The 13,508-nt window shown below is 43.4% G+C and overlaps 1 long non-coding RNA gene across 1 annotated transcript in view; it reads left to right on the forward strand.

The window, feature by feature from the left end:
- The first annotated feature begins 1,979 nt into the window (after positions 1 to 1,979).
- The window catches only part of LOC125925155 (uncharacterized), a 20,091-nt gene continuing 8,562 nt past the window's right edge, over positions 1,980 to 13,508 (forward strand). The window contains exon 1 of the long non-coding RNA XR_007458714.1: positions 1,980 to 2,587. This is a non-coding gene — a long non-coding RNA (uncharacterized LOC125925155). The remainder of the gene's footprint in view (positions 2,588 to 13,508) is intronic.

Genomic DNA, 13,508 nt, shown 5'->3' on the forward strand with positions numbered 1-13,508 from the left:
GGATTTTTGACAATACCATACAATGAATGTATTTTCTCTCCCTTATGCTTTTCTTTTTAAAAATCTTTTTTATGTTTATTTATTTGTTTTGAGAGAGAGAGAGAGAGAGAGAGAACACAAGCAGGGTAGGGGCAGAGAGAGAGGGAGAGAGAATCCCAAGCAGGCTCTGCACCATCAGCACAGACTCACGAACCGTCAGATCATCACCTGAGCCAAAATCAAGAGTCAGACGCTTAGCAGACTGAGCCACCCAGGCGCCCCACCTTATGATTTCCTTAATAACGTTTTTCTTTTCTCTAGCTTACTTTATTGTAAGGATACAGTACATAATATATGTAACACACAAAATATGTGTTGTTTATGTTACCAATAAGACTTCTGGTCAACAGTAGGATATTAGTATTAAGTTTGGGGATTTATACCTGGATTTTCAACTGTGTGGGGGGTCAGCAACCCTAGCCCCTGCATTGTTCGAGCATCGGCTGTATTTACTACTGGGAGGAATCTAGGGTCCAGAGGTTAAGTGATTTGACCAGGATTACACAACCTATAAACGGCGGCCGAGAATCAAACCCAGGCAGCCTGACCTCCTCCTAATGGCGGCACTATCCACCCAGCCTCTCAGCTCTGCAGAGGAATGAAGTAGTGGCAAGGAACCAGTGACTCTGGGTTGCTAAAGAGAAGCTGGAGAATCCCTTTGGTTTGGAGAAACCAGTGGGTCTCAGAGCAGCATCCTCAGCATTTCCCAGGAATGGAAAGGAATATTCTCAGGGCCACTCCAGTCCTCCCGAAGCTGCAACTCTGTGATGAGACCCAGCATACTGTTTGCAGGAGCCGTCTAAGAGATTCCGAGGTACCCTAAGATCCCAGGAGCACCAGCATTGGCTCTCAGCTCTCATTATTTCTTGGCTACCATGTGCTCAGGCTCCACAGATAAATTTGCAGGTTGTTTTCACCACATTATGATCTTCTACAACCCCTCCCTCACACAACTTGGGGAGGGAGGTTTAGAAAAGAATTAGGAGAGGGCCTCCTGGCTGCCCTCAATGTTTTTTCTGGGAGCAGATGGGACTTTCTGGGGTCTCACCTTCTCTAATATTCCCTCCACTGGTTAAAGAAACAATCCTCTGAAGAAACAGACATGTAAAAATGGAAGTGATTCAGCCTCATGGCTACATTATTTGGAGACCTCAGTTTTTGAAAACACTAGGTCATGCATGGATAGAAAAAATAGATTTGGTACCTGGGTTTTGGTGGTGGTTAATGGTCCCCACCTACCCACCCAAAATCCACCGAAAATAGAGTTTAAGGGCCAGAAAAGCTAAAAAGCAATCAAATGAATTTTGCCCTTTAGAGTGTGTACCTGTGAGGTGTGGGGGTCGTCAAGGTACATATCAGGTCACCATAGCCTTAAGTGCTGGGTCAAGTAGGAGATCTGCAAGGTCAGAGAACAATTCTGAGGGTTCATAAAGGTAGTTACAAAAGTAACACAATTTCCCCCAAGGATCACCAAGCGGAAAGAATGGCACGTGGGTGGGGACGGGGAACGGGGCTGAATAACATATTTTAGCAATTTAATGTTTGTTAATGCCTTCTCCCTGGCTCAGTCTGTGGCAGCAACTTTCCAGAGGCCTTACAGGAACCTTCCTGTGGCCACTAAGTACCGTCGTACTGTCATTTATGGAGCACTATGCCAGACCCTATTCCTTTTGCGTGTGTTAACTCTTAATTCTCATAGGTTTTGGAGTTCATATCGTTTCGCCATCCTTCTATTATAGATGGATTTAAGGATATTGAAGCACAAAGAATTAAGCAATTTGCCTAGGGACAAAGAGCTACCCAGTGGTGGACCCGGGGTTAGAACCCTGGCTTTGTTGGAACAGAGCAAGTCTCGTGATGCATTCTGCCTCTTTGTCAGGGGTTAAGTCCATGGCACAAGAGAAAGAAAAAAGGAAGAGTAGGGAGGACGTTGTCAGAAACACAAGGCTCTCGGCTCATTCTGGAGCCAGATCCTCTCAGCCCAACTCTGCTCTATCAGTCTTCTGGCCCGGAGGGTGACACCCACAGCCTGTTTATCAGAGCCAAGCAGCGATGACACATCCAGGCCTTTGCCAGGCAGCATCCTGATGTAGGTATCAAAGTCCAGCCCTCCAGCGCTGTGTTGCATAGACCCAGCTGAGACCAGAGCTCCAGAAGACACCAGCAGGGTTTCCCTGGCCACGGAGAGTTTGGCTCAGGACCTGCCTGCCTCTCTGCTCAGTAGGCAACGGGCTCTGAGCAGGCATCCCGGCCCGAGGGATGGGCTGGTTGTTCCTTGACACCTATTTCAGCTAAGGAGGCTGGGTCGACAGGTGTAACCGGGTTTTCCCCCAGTGCCCACCCTTTCCTAGCAGACAATCAGAGGGAGAGAAGACCACATTTTGGATTTCTCTAGGGGAAGGAAATTAAAAGCCAACAGGTCTCTCTCCCTGGGAGAGTGGAGGCACCCGCCAGGGTTCCCAGGAAACTGCCAGCTCAGCCTACCTGACAAATAACCTCTCCTGACAAGTGGCCAATTGACTCAAAACAGCAGCGCCGCTGACGAAAAGTAAGTTGCCTCTTTTTGAAAAGCACAAGGTATTTCATATGTGGGATCCGATCTCCTTCCCTCTGCAGATGCAGGAATATGATGAGTTGGGTCACCCCTTCACAGTGGAGCTGACTCACTTTTACCCCCATGCGAATGCCCGAGGGAATTGGCAGCTTGAGGTGGGCACAGGACCTGTGGTGACTGTTGATGCTTCTGCACGTGGGAATACCTATGATGGATCAGCTCCACAGTTGGGCAGGGCCCAGGCTTGTAACTCCTGGCCTCTGAACAGAGTGTGTTTTGTTGCCTTGTTTGAGGCCAGCTTTAAACTTAAACGTATGTAGGAGAAAAAAAAAGATCATGTTTTTCCCTATTAGACAATCTAAAAAAACCTGGCAAGGATACAAAGAACCCTTGTTCCCTAGACCAGGATCTGAGGAAAGATTCCATACCCACAAGAGGACTCTGGAATACAACTGTCCCTTTGACCAGGGCTGACGTGGTCACCTCTGAGAGCTTCAGGAACAGATTACTAGGAGCTGAGGGCTCCACACAACCAGTGAGGCCTTCCAAAGTTGTCAAGTCCAACTAGGGGCTTTGTCCTCCCACCAAAACCATTCTGGGTCAATTGGCCTAAAATCTGTTATAATTCCCCTCTCCTGCCTCCTTGTGAGATGATACTTTCCTCAGTCAGTCCTCAGTCTCTGCCTTTAATTCTTGTGAGCTTGCTTTTCACCTGGGTGTTAAAGAACGCCCATTTGCCCATTGGAGAAGGAGGTGGTCAGGCTTTTCTTCACAGGCTGCGAGGCCTGATTCCCAGCCTACACCTGGAAGGACCCTCGGTTAACCCTGAAGCTGCAGGTACACTCATTCATTGAGCAAATCTTGAGGGAGTGCCTTCTATCGACCAGGCCTGATTTAGGTCCTGGAGATAAACTAGTGAGCCAGACAATAATCCCTGCTCTCAGGAAACCTGCCTGTATCCTAACACGTATAAATAAATAAAATACAAATTTTAAATATGACATTTTGGGAAGTGATAATTGCTATGGGGAAAAAAAAGCGAAACAAAGGGAGGAGACAACCAAGAAGGCTGATAGAGATGTGAGGACCCAAAGGGACGCAAATCAGGAGAAGGTCACTGGGTAGGGTTGCCTTCTCCTTTTTTTAATTTAATGTTTATTTCTTTATTTTGAGGGGGGTGGGCAGAGCAAGAGAGAGAATCCCAAACAGGCCCCGTGCTGTCAGCCCGGAGCCTGACCCCACTAAACGTGAGGTCTTGACCTGAGCTGAAGTCAGGAGTTGGATGCTTAACCAACTGTGCCACCCAGGTGCCCTGGGTAGGGTTGTCTTCTGATGGGAACACCACTGCTCCCCTCATGCCCAGCCTCTACACTTTGACCAAGAGCTCCTTCTAATGCCCACTTCTCTTCTTTTGATCCTTCTGTTCCTCTCACTCCTTCTAACACCAAAAACTGTGTCTCTTCCTCTATCCTTCACATTCTCCTGATTTTTGAGGTCCAGCTCAAGTCAGCCTTTTCCCGGGTCCTCTGAGGTATACAGAGCTCTTTCTTCTCTGAGCGCCATAGAAACATTAGACCATACAAGTGCTCACTGATCTTATCTCCCGTAGCATTCTGAACAGACCTAGACCTCGACAGAGGAGGCTTGAGGTCTCAGCATGCGGCTCTGAATCTAGGATGCCAGTATTCATACCAGGCAATCACACCGGCAACCTTCAGTGCTGTTTGGTAAGAGCTGATTCCTTGGTTCCAGGAAGTTCCAGGAAGCTGCAGCTTTTTCTTCTTGAGCCATGAACCACCTCCCCTCCCCATTCTCTCAGTAGAAACCTTGTTAGGATCCATCTGAAATGAATTTTCTCAGTTTTCTCTCTTATCACTTCAAAATGTAATGAATATTTTCCCCATCTCCCTCCTACTTTAGAAGAATTCATGCTAACTCTTGTCCAAAACACACTTGCTCATCATGGCCACTCACATGCTGTCAGATCCTGGGGTGGTTTTTTTTTTTTTTTTTTTTTTGGAAATTTTCAGAAATTCTTGTTTATTCTCTGAAGGTCTTGGCTTCCTCTTATTAGCACCCAATCAAGTTGAAGTCTTCTCCATTAAAAATAAGAAAAAGTCCTGATGCTTCTTCCTCAAGCTACTACCAAACCATTCCAAAAAAGAAATAAGTGAGTTAGAATAAGGACTTTTGAACCAGATTGCCTACAGCTTTTTTGTTTTGTTTTGTTTTGTTTTTAATGTCAAGGATTCCTTCAGGACATATTTACTTTTAATTTTTTTTAAGATTTTTATTTTTATGTAAACTCTACACCCAACATGAGTCTTGAACTCAAGAGTCACATACTCTACTGACTGAGCCAGCCAGGTGCCATAGATTGCCTGTAGTTTGAATGCCAGTTCTGCTGTTGTTAACAGTGGCTGTGGACAACTTACTGAACCACTCTATGCTTCAGTTTCCTCATGTGTAAAAGTGGAGATAATAATAATAACTATCTCATCACGTAGAGTTGAAAAATTAAATAAGTGCATTTTTGTAAGCCACTTAGGACAGTGCCTGACACATAAATGCTATGGAAGTGTTTGTTAATTAAAATGAATAATGTTAAGAATTATCTATTATTATTTCTTTCATTCCCTTGGTCCTGTTCCTTCTTAGAGCTACTGATCCGTCTGTTGTCCTTCGTCACCAAACTTGTCACATGGATGGTTTCCAATGCACATTCTCCATTACTTGCCTCTATTTCCTCATGTCTCTTTCGTCCTTCAACCTGCTACTGAAACCACCCCCTTCAAAGCTGTCAGTGGCCTATTAAGCTGCCGACACAAAGTTTCTTCTCATTTCATTTGACTCCTGGTATCTGCCTTGGAATTTCTTCCTCCCTTTGGCTTTCCTGCCAGTCCAGCTTCTCCTCAGCTGTCTTCTCTCCATGGACTCCACATGGACCTTCATGTAGACCTTCCATAGAAGGTCTTCCATAGAAGACCTTCCATAGGTTTTTCTTGGCCTCTTCTCATGCTATACCCACTCCCTGGCAGTGTCATCCATGCTCCTTTCTTTAACTATTGCCTCCATGCCATTGACTCTCACACTCATTAAGCCTGGCATTTTCCTCTAAGCACCAGCCCAAAAGTCCAACTGACCAGACAACTATCTTATCAAATATTCAGTTACAACACATAAACCTTCCCTCTCTCATGCATTGTTTCAAGTCTCTGTTTTGGCACTCAGTCACAAAAGCTAGAAGCTATAGTCTCTGCTGTTCTATACCTGTATGTGTCTTTGCATTTTACAAATCAGTCATCACATCCCTTAGTTTAATCTGCTCCTCACAATGACCTGGAGAGCATTATTTGATTAAGTGATTTATAAGTCTTCATTTGGATGAGTCTTCTTCTCCTAGACTGACAAAATATGCCAATCATTTTAAGAAAGGGTGATACAACTCTTTTTATAAAGGAAGAAAACGCGGCTTATGGAGATTAAGTAATTTATCTAAGGTGTTGGAAGGGTCAAATGAGATAGCATGTGACTCAAAATGAGATAGCATTGACTCAAAACAGCAGCGCTAACTCATTGTTAATGAGTTAATGAGCTTCAGAGACCATAAAAGATTATGTAAATGCAAGGTTTTCATACTTACTAATAAATTATGAAATTATTGGTGACACAACAAATTTGGTAAATGTCATAAGAGTAGTACTAAGTGTATAGAAATACAAAGGGGAGGAAAATCCGTTTAGTTAAGAATAATAAAGATCTTGGGAGAAGCATAGGATTTTAAAAGATGGACCACCCTCTCAATGTCTCATTCTTGTCCCCCATCTTTGCATTTGTCCTGTGGGCTTGAATGATCCTTTCTTAGCACTTCCATGTAATGGCTGGAGATTTCCTCCAAAAGTGACAGATAGATGGGAAGCACCTTTCAAAATGACATTTGGGTACAAAGTCAAAAGGTCACCTTCTTCAGGGGCAATAAAAAAGTCATCTAAGACTGACAAAAGCTCACACCACACTGCCTGCCACGTGGACAGCAAAAAACACGGAAGAGCATAGGACAGTGAATTGTAGAAGCTTCAGTGGCATTTGGGCAAAGCCCAAGTGTTTCTGAGTTGTGAAACCAGAACCAACAATAAATTCCTCAATGGGTGGTATGATGACAGTTAGCTCAGGCTCATGTTTCTGGAGCATGCTGTTTGGGAATCACCTTGCATGCTGCAGTCGATGTGGTGTTGAATGGGTCTTAAGGAAATATGAGGATGTTTTCTTTTTTTTAGGAAGCCCATGGCTATTAAACTGGAAAGCCATCTTTGAGAAAAGAAGGAATAGAATAGAGGCTTTTAGCCCACTGATGTCAAATCACTCTATTTCCCATAAGTCTAAGTTGAGATTTAGTTGGATTGGGCTAAATCAGGTCCTTGCAGACTTCTTGGGTACAATAAATCAGGGTATTGTCCAACGTCAGGAAGAAGGTAGCTCAGATGGTTTCTCTGTAGCAGCCATTACCTGTACCTAAAAGATCAGCCATTCTTCTGAAGCTTGGCTTCCCCAAAGCCACCCCACTACTATCACAATGGTACACACAGTATATGTAGTTTCTATTCTGACCCTTCCATGGAGATAGAAAGACAGAGGTTGTAATTCTCCATCAAAATTAAGTGAATAATGTATAAGTTAGATTTCAGTTGGATGGTCTTCTAAATGACCAGAGGCCATGTCTAGAGGTTGCCAACTTGATTGGGCCTAGAGAGGATGTACTCACAGACTCGGTCTCTGTCTCCTTGGTTTCCCAAGTGCCACACTGTCACTAATGGTGCCTTACTATTATTTGACTGATTGAGTCAGTCTTAATTTACAAGTCTCCTATTCCCAGACTGGCAAAATGGGCTTATCGCCAATTCTTTCCCAGAACTGTTGTGAGGATTAATGAGATTTCGCTTGTACAGGGCTTGAGTTTCTGCTAAGTGGAACACTGGACAAACAGAGTATAGTAATTATTTAACTCAACTGAAATTTCTTTTCACTGTTACTCATGAGCAGTGATATCATGAGAACCAGTCCCGAAACTGGAACTGCTATGAGCTATCGAGCCATGAAAGTCAGCGGGTGCTCCTTTACCTAAAAATGCGATCACAGACGTAGATCTTGCCAATCTGCTCTGACAGTTATGAATAAGCTATGTCACGTCTAAGTTCAGATCACTAAGAGGTCCTGTTTCCAGTGGATAGGGAGAGGCCATCAGAGGGTGTCCAGGCAGTGACCCAGCCTGGGAAGTTCTGTCCCAAGATGATGGAAAAGACTAGAAGTAATAGAACTGATCCCAGCTCCCAGGAACTTCACAACCTGTTGAAGATGTAAGAAAGCTTTATTGCACAAAGTGCAGTGTTTCAATTAAAATGTGATGAGAGGCCTCTTCAAGGTCCCTAAATTGGCCATGTAGGCTGCTGTGGAAATAAGGGACCGGGGATGGAGGGAAGAAACTGAGTCACTAATAGGGAATAATTCATTTGAGTCTCTGGGTTTGAGGCTATAAAGATCCAGCATCTTTGTGTAGGACCTGCTGGTGTCAGCAGTTTTTCTCAGGTGTCTTCTGTTCCATGCTTCTTTGAGCACTAACTCCCTTTCCCCACCTCACATCTAAGGAACACTAACCTGGAACAACAGGCTCAGAAGAAACCCCTAATGCTTCTCCCAGGGTGGGGTGGCTAGAGAGTGAAGGGCCAGCTGGAGAGGGCCTCATCTCTACAGCCAAAGTGGGGTATGAGGGAGGAATCTGCAACAAAGTATAGCTGGAAAATGACAGATACTTGCCTTAAATTTGTTTACCACTTGCTTCCAGTTGAAAAGGGAAACCTAGCCTATGATATCAAAACTAACATCACTCATAACTGTGTAGGGAGCATCATTGACTGACAACCCCAGCTGCTGCCCATCTGGATCCCCCACCATGTTCACACTGAGGCTGCACTTCCTACAGACTGTTGCTAGCCACTGAGGAAGCACAGACCTATTCCTGCAAGATTTGGGACTCGCCCAATAGGTGGCTCTGGCTCAAGGACACCCTATCAGCTTGGCCAAACTTCCCTGGAATTGTGTTGCAGTCAGATCTGCATCATGGCCTGAAAGCTCTCCCCACCTTCTCCTGCACCTCCCCCTTCATCCTTCATAGGCATTGACCCCGACACAGTTCTTGCACATGTAATTCATCCTTGGATCTGCTTCTAAGAGGACCTGCACTAGCACAATCATTAGCAAAAGCAATATGTTCTTCTCAGTAACAAGAATAGATCTATTGCATTCTCTGTGGAGGGTACTATACAAAGGTTGAGGGACAGAGGAAGCATACAAAGAGATATAGGCCACAGTCCCTACTGGAATAGGTAATGTGAGTCTCATAGATACAATGGCAAACAATAAAAAGTATATGCTTCTAACACAATACTGTAATTATTTATTTATATGACTATTTCCTCTTCTATATCTCAGTGGGACTAGTGTTACTTAAACTGTGAGTCAAGACTCATTAGGAATGTTAAAATCATAGCAGTGGGTCACAACCAGCATCATTTAAGACAAAATAGAAGATATTAGAAGGCAGCACACATAGACGTATTGTGAAACGTGTGTGTGTGTGTGTGTGTGTGTGTGCGTGTGTGTATAAAGACACAAATATACGATTGTGTGATGGATTATGTTGTAAAATATATTTCTTACCTCAAGAAATTTTGAAAGAAACTGAGGGAGACCAGGAGCTTCCTGAGGACAGTGGCAGTGTCCTCTCTTAGGGCTACATCCTCAGTGCCTAGAGCGTTACCTACTTATATGTAGGGACTCAATAAGTGTTTATTGACGATGTGTGCTTTAGACGGTTATTATTACATGTCAGCTTGACTGGACTAAGAATGCTAGATGGTTCGTAAAATATTTCTGGGTATTTCTGTGAGGGTGTTTCCAAAAGTCATTAGCATTTGAATCGGTTGACTAAGTAAAGATCTCCATCACTAGTGTGGATGAGCATCATCCAATCCATTGAGAGCCTTAATAGAACTAAAGGAGTGGAGGAGTTATAAATTTGGTCTCTGCTTGAACTGGGATATCCATTTTCTCCTGTCCTCAGACACTGGCATCTCTGGCTCTCGGGCCTTCATACTCAGACCTGGACCTACACCATTGGCTCCCTTGGTTTACTGTCACAGACTATGAGTCTGGAGTTCTCTCTTGTCCAGCAAGAGAGTGGACACAGAATTGAATACGAGAGAGGCTAATGTCTGGGAGGAGACAAAATCCCTGAACAGGGGTTTCTTCTCCATATTTATTGAGCTCTCAAGATATTACCCACATGGTGAATGTAAAGAAAACAAGATCTTACACACATGAACATGGAGAAAACAATCAGACAGTAATCATTAACTTGTGTGTATAAGAAGCAAAGGGTCCGGGGGGCAAGTGGAGTTTGTGATCAAGGTACATTGGCACAAGATGGAAAGTAATTTCCTGCAGGTGATATAACAAGTAACTCATGATCCCATTACAATATCTCACTAGCTAACCTCAGACGCTTTCACCTTGTGGTGGCGGCTTTCTGCCCTAAGCTTTTTTCCAACCCATTTATGTAACTAGAACCTATTTCCCCACAGTTTGCAGGCCTTTGGGTTTGGACTAGAACTCCACCACTGGATTTCCAGCTTTGTAACAGTAGGCTGTGGGCTTTCTCAGTCTCTGTAATCACATGAGCGAGTCCCTTGTAATAGATCTCTTTCTATATACTTTGTATATCCTATTGGTGCTCTTCTCTAGAGAAGCCTAACTAACATGGTGCTGAATAAGAAAAAGAGACAGTCATGAAACAGAAGAGAGGAAACCTGAGTTAGACTTTGAAAGAAGTGCTTCAGAAAAATGGAGAGGAACAGAAAGAAAATTCAGAAGGCACAACGTGAGCAGAGAATCAAAGGTTAGGATCCTCGTGATATATTAGAGAGGTTGAGTAGACCAGTTAGATTGGCTTAATGTCCATCAGCATGGAAAGAAATCAGGGAGGAAGATGAACTCGGCCATAAATTGATGTCAAATGGCCAACACACTTCTCTAAGCATGACTTTCTGCAGTGATAAGGTAATAATGATAATGACAAAATCATGTCCAATACGTACAAAAGGCATCTTTCAAAGACCTCAAAATATATTAATATGCTGCATTGTTCATATTTTTGATAATTCTATGAGGCAGCTTCAGGGAAGCTATCATTATCTCCATTATATAGGTAGGAAAACCAAAATAGAGGGAGTGAGAGTGTCTTAATTCCACATCCCACTAGTGAACTAGCTGGAATTCTCTACCTCAGCTATCTCTTCTAGAGCCAATCCTTGTTGTTAACATCTGCCCCAATTCCCATTCTGTGTAAGTCTGTACATGTTTATCACTTTCAGGGAACTAACTGGATTTCAAACTACTTCACCTTTTTCCTTGGTAAGACGGACCAGTTATATCTGCCCTTTTAGTGTTACACAAATATTTCTCACTGATGCCTAAAATGAAATCTTTGTGTCTAAAGGTAGCAGAGCCAAATGACAAGTGGGTCTTAAAGTGAATTTCTAGTCTAATATAAGTTCATTCCATTTGTCTATTGGATTCTTCTGCCTTCAGATTCCATCAATTTCTCTCTTTATTCTGTTCCTCTCCCCACCACATGCACCAATAAGACACGATGTATAGTCCCAGATAATGATTACTGAAGGCAACTGAATAGTCCACAAACCTCCTCAACTACTACTATTTCCTTTTGTTCTTCATGGCCCACTGTAACAGACTGATCTCCTGCCCCAGAGCTCCTTAGGGACCATTTTACTTACCCTGAAGGCAGATGCAAGGGTCAGTTATGGTTTCAACTGATTTTCCCAGAGCTCAGTTGACTAGCAGCTTATGCTTTGACTTCTTCAAGGTCGCCTGAGCTTGTTAAGCGTTTCCAGGTCACATTGTACTTCTTCCTCCTTTCCAAGGCCAATCAATATTTCTTCCAATGATTGGATGTAGACGTCTATTGTGTCAGGCTCATTCAGGTTCAGATCTGCAAAATCATGATTGTCCATGGCTTGTACTTTACTTCCTAGCTCTCTCTGAGCTAAATTGGCTGTGTTTAGTGCCAAAAGGGCAGCATAATGTATAAGAAACAGCATAGACTCTGGAGTTCTACAGACCTGGGTTTCCAGTTCTGCTGTGCCTGCTTGCTTATAACCATGGACTTGGCCTTTAGGTAATCCTTTTGAGTCTCAGTACACTGCTTTAGTCTTTCCAGTGCCTAGTAGAGTCCTAGACAAAAAGTAAATGCTAAGTTAGTGCCCGTTGACTTCATTTGACTGAACTTGCCCATAGGACATTTTATTAAGATTAAAACCCATCCCTCTAAGCTATATCTAGGTCAAAGCCATCACTGATGGAAAGATACTGGCCATAGGAATGGCTTCTGCAGTAGCCGGATACTGTTGATACTTCTTTCTTCTTACTGTTCTCCCAGACGTAAAGACTTCCTCCTAAATCTGGAGTTGAATGAACTTATAGGCTGCTCTGGTATTGGAAGGTGGGTCACACCTCTTAGGGAAACCCCTGAAGATTATATCAGAGCTCTGATCCTCCCTTATGACACCTACATTGACCTAGGAAGCATAGGAAGAAATGGAAAGCTGAAAAAACAAACAAAAAACCAAACCAAACCAAACCAAAACAAACCAAAACAACAACAACAACAACAACAACAACAACAACAAAACACCCATACCTCTAAAGCCTAAAGCCAAATGAAATGGTCTTTTGGGACCACCTGGTATGTAGGTGGGGAGCAAGGGCCTGTGGCAACTGCAAGGGTGACAGCAAGGTCCCTCTCTTCTCACCACTCTCCCACCACTTCCCTACATATATTCCAAAGTCCACACATACAGAACTATTTGCAGTTTCCTGAAGTGCCTGCCTTTTTTCTTTTATTTTTTCTGCCTCTAGGCTTGTATAGATGCTAATACTCTGTCTTCCTAGAATGTCTTCCCCTGCCTGATCTCCTGCTACTTATCCTGGGGGCTCAGCTTGGTATCAGTTCCTCTCTTTTCATGAGTCTTCTTCCTCATCACTGGCCCAGATATTGCTTTATAGTACCTTCTCCCTATCCTCATATGTCACATGTGATACTGTAATTGCTAATTTACTTGACAGTCCCCAGGATGGTGATGACAATGACAATACAGATGCCATCTATTGAATGCTTCCTATGTTCCAGCTTTATGTCATTAATTATTACACCAACCATGTGAAGTAGTATGATTCCCATTTTATAGATGTGAAAAATGAAGCTCAGAAAGACTTTATCCACATTTATGCAATTAATAAGAGGCAGAGTCAGGATCAGAACACAGGTCTATTGACTCGAAATCTGATTTTTCACCCCTACACCAAAATTTTCACCATGACCCAGTGTGAAGGCACGGGTCACACTTTCCATCTCTGTATCCCGTGTCTAGCACAATGCCTGGAATGATGTAGTTCCGTGTAGTTGCCGTTAAATAACAAAAATTCAACTGAGTAATTTTAAAGATCAAGTTGGCTTTTTTCCAACACTTCATGAATCAGGAAGCCTCCCTAGCAAAAGGAAGAAGTTTTACAAAGCTGTAGAGAAGGAAAGGTTTTTAAAGGCAGAAAGGAGATGGGAAAAGGAAATTATTAGCACACAGTGCATTGTTTCAGGTAAAGTTGCCTTCCTACAGGAACAGAAGGGGTCTATCGGGTGTATTATCTCACTAGGGTTGACCAAGTCTTTCCATGTGGACTGATTATAGGTTACATTTGGGCATGGGGATTGAAACTGCACTTAGGTTAGGTACTGAGTCTTGATTTGCAAACATGCGATTTAGCACAAGTGACTCCATTACAGGCC

Source organism: Panthera uncia, chromosome F1 (assembly GCF_023721935.1).
Source record: "Panthera uncia isolate 11264 chromosome F1, Puncia_PCG_1.0, whole genome shotgun sequence".
In the NCBI taxonomy this organism is placed as follows: domain Eukaryota; kingdom Metazoa; phylum Chordata; class Mammalia; order Carnivora; family Felidae; genus Panthera; species Panthera uncia.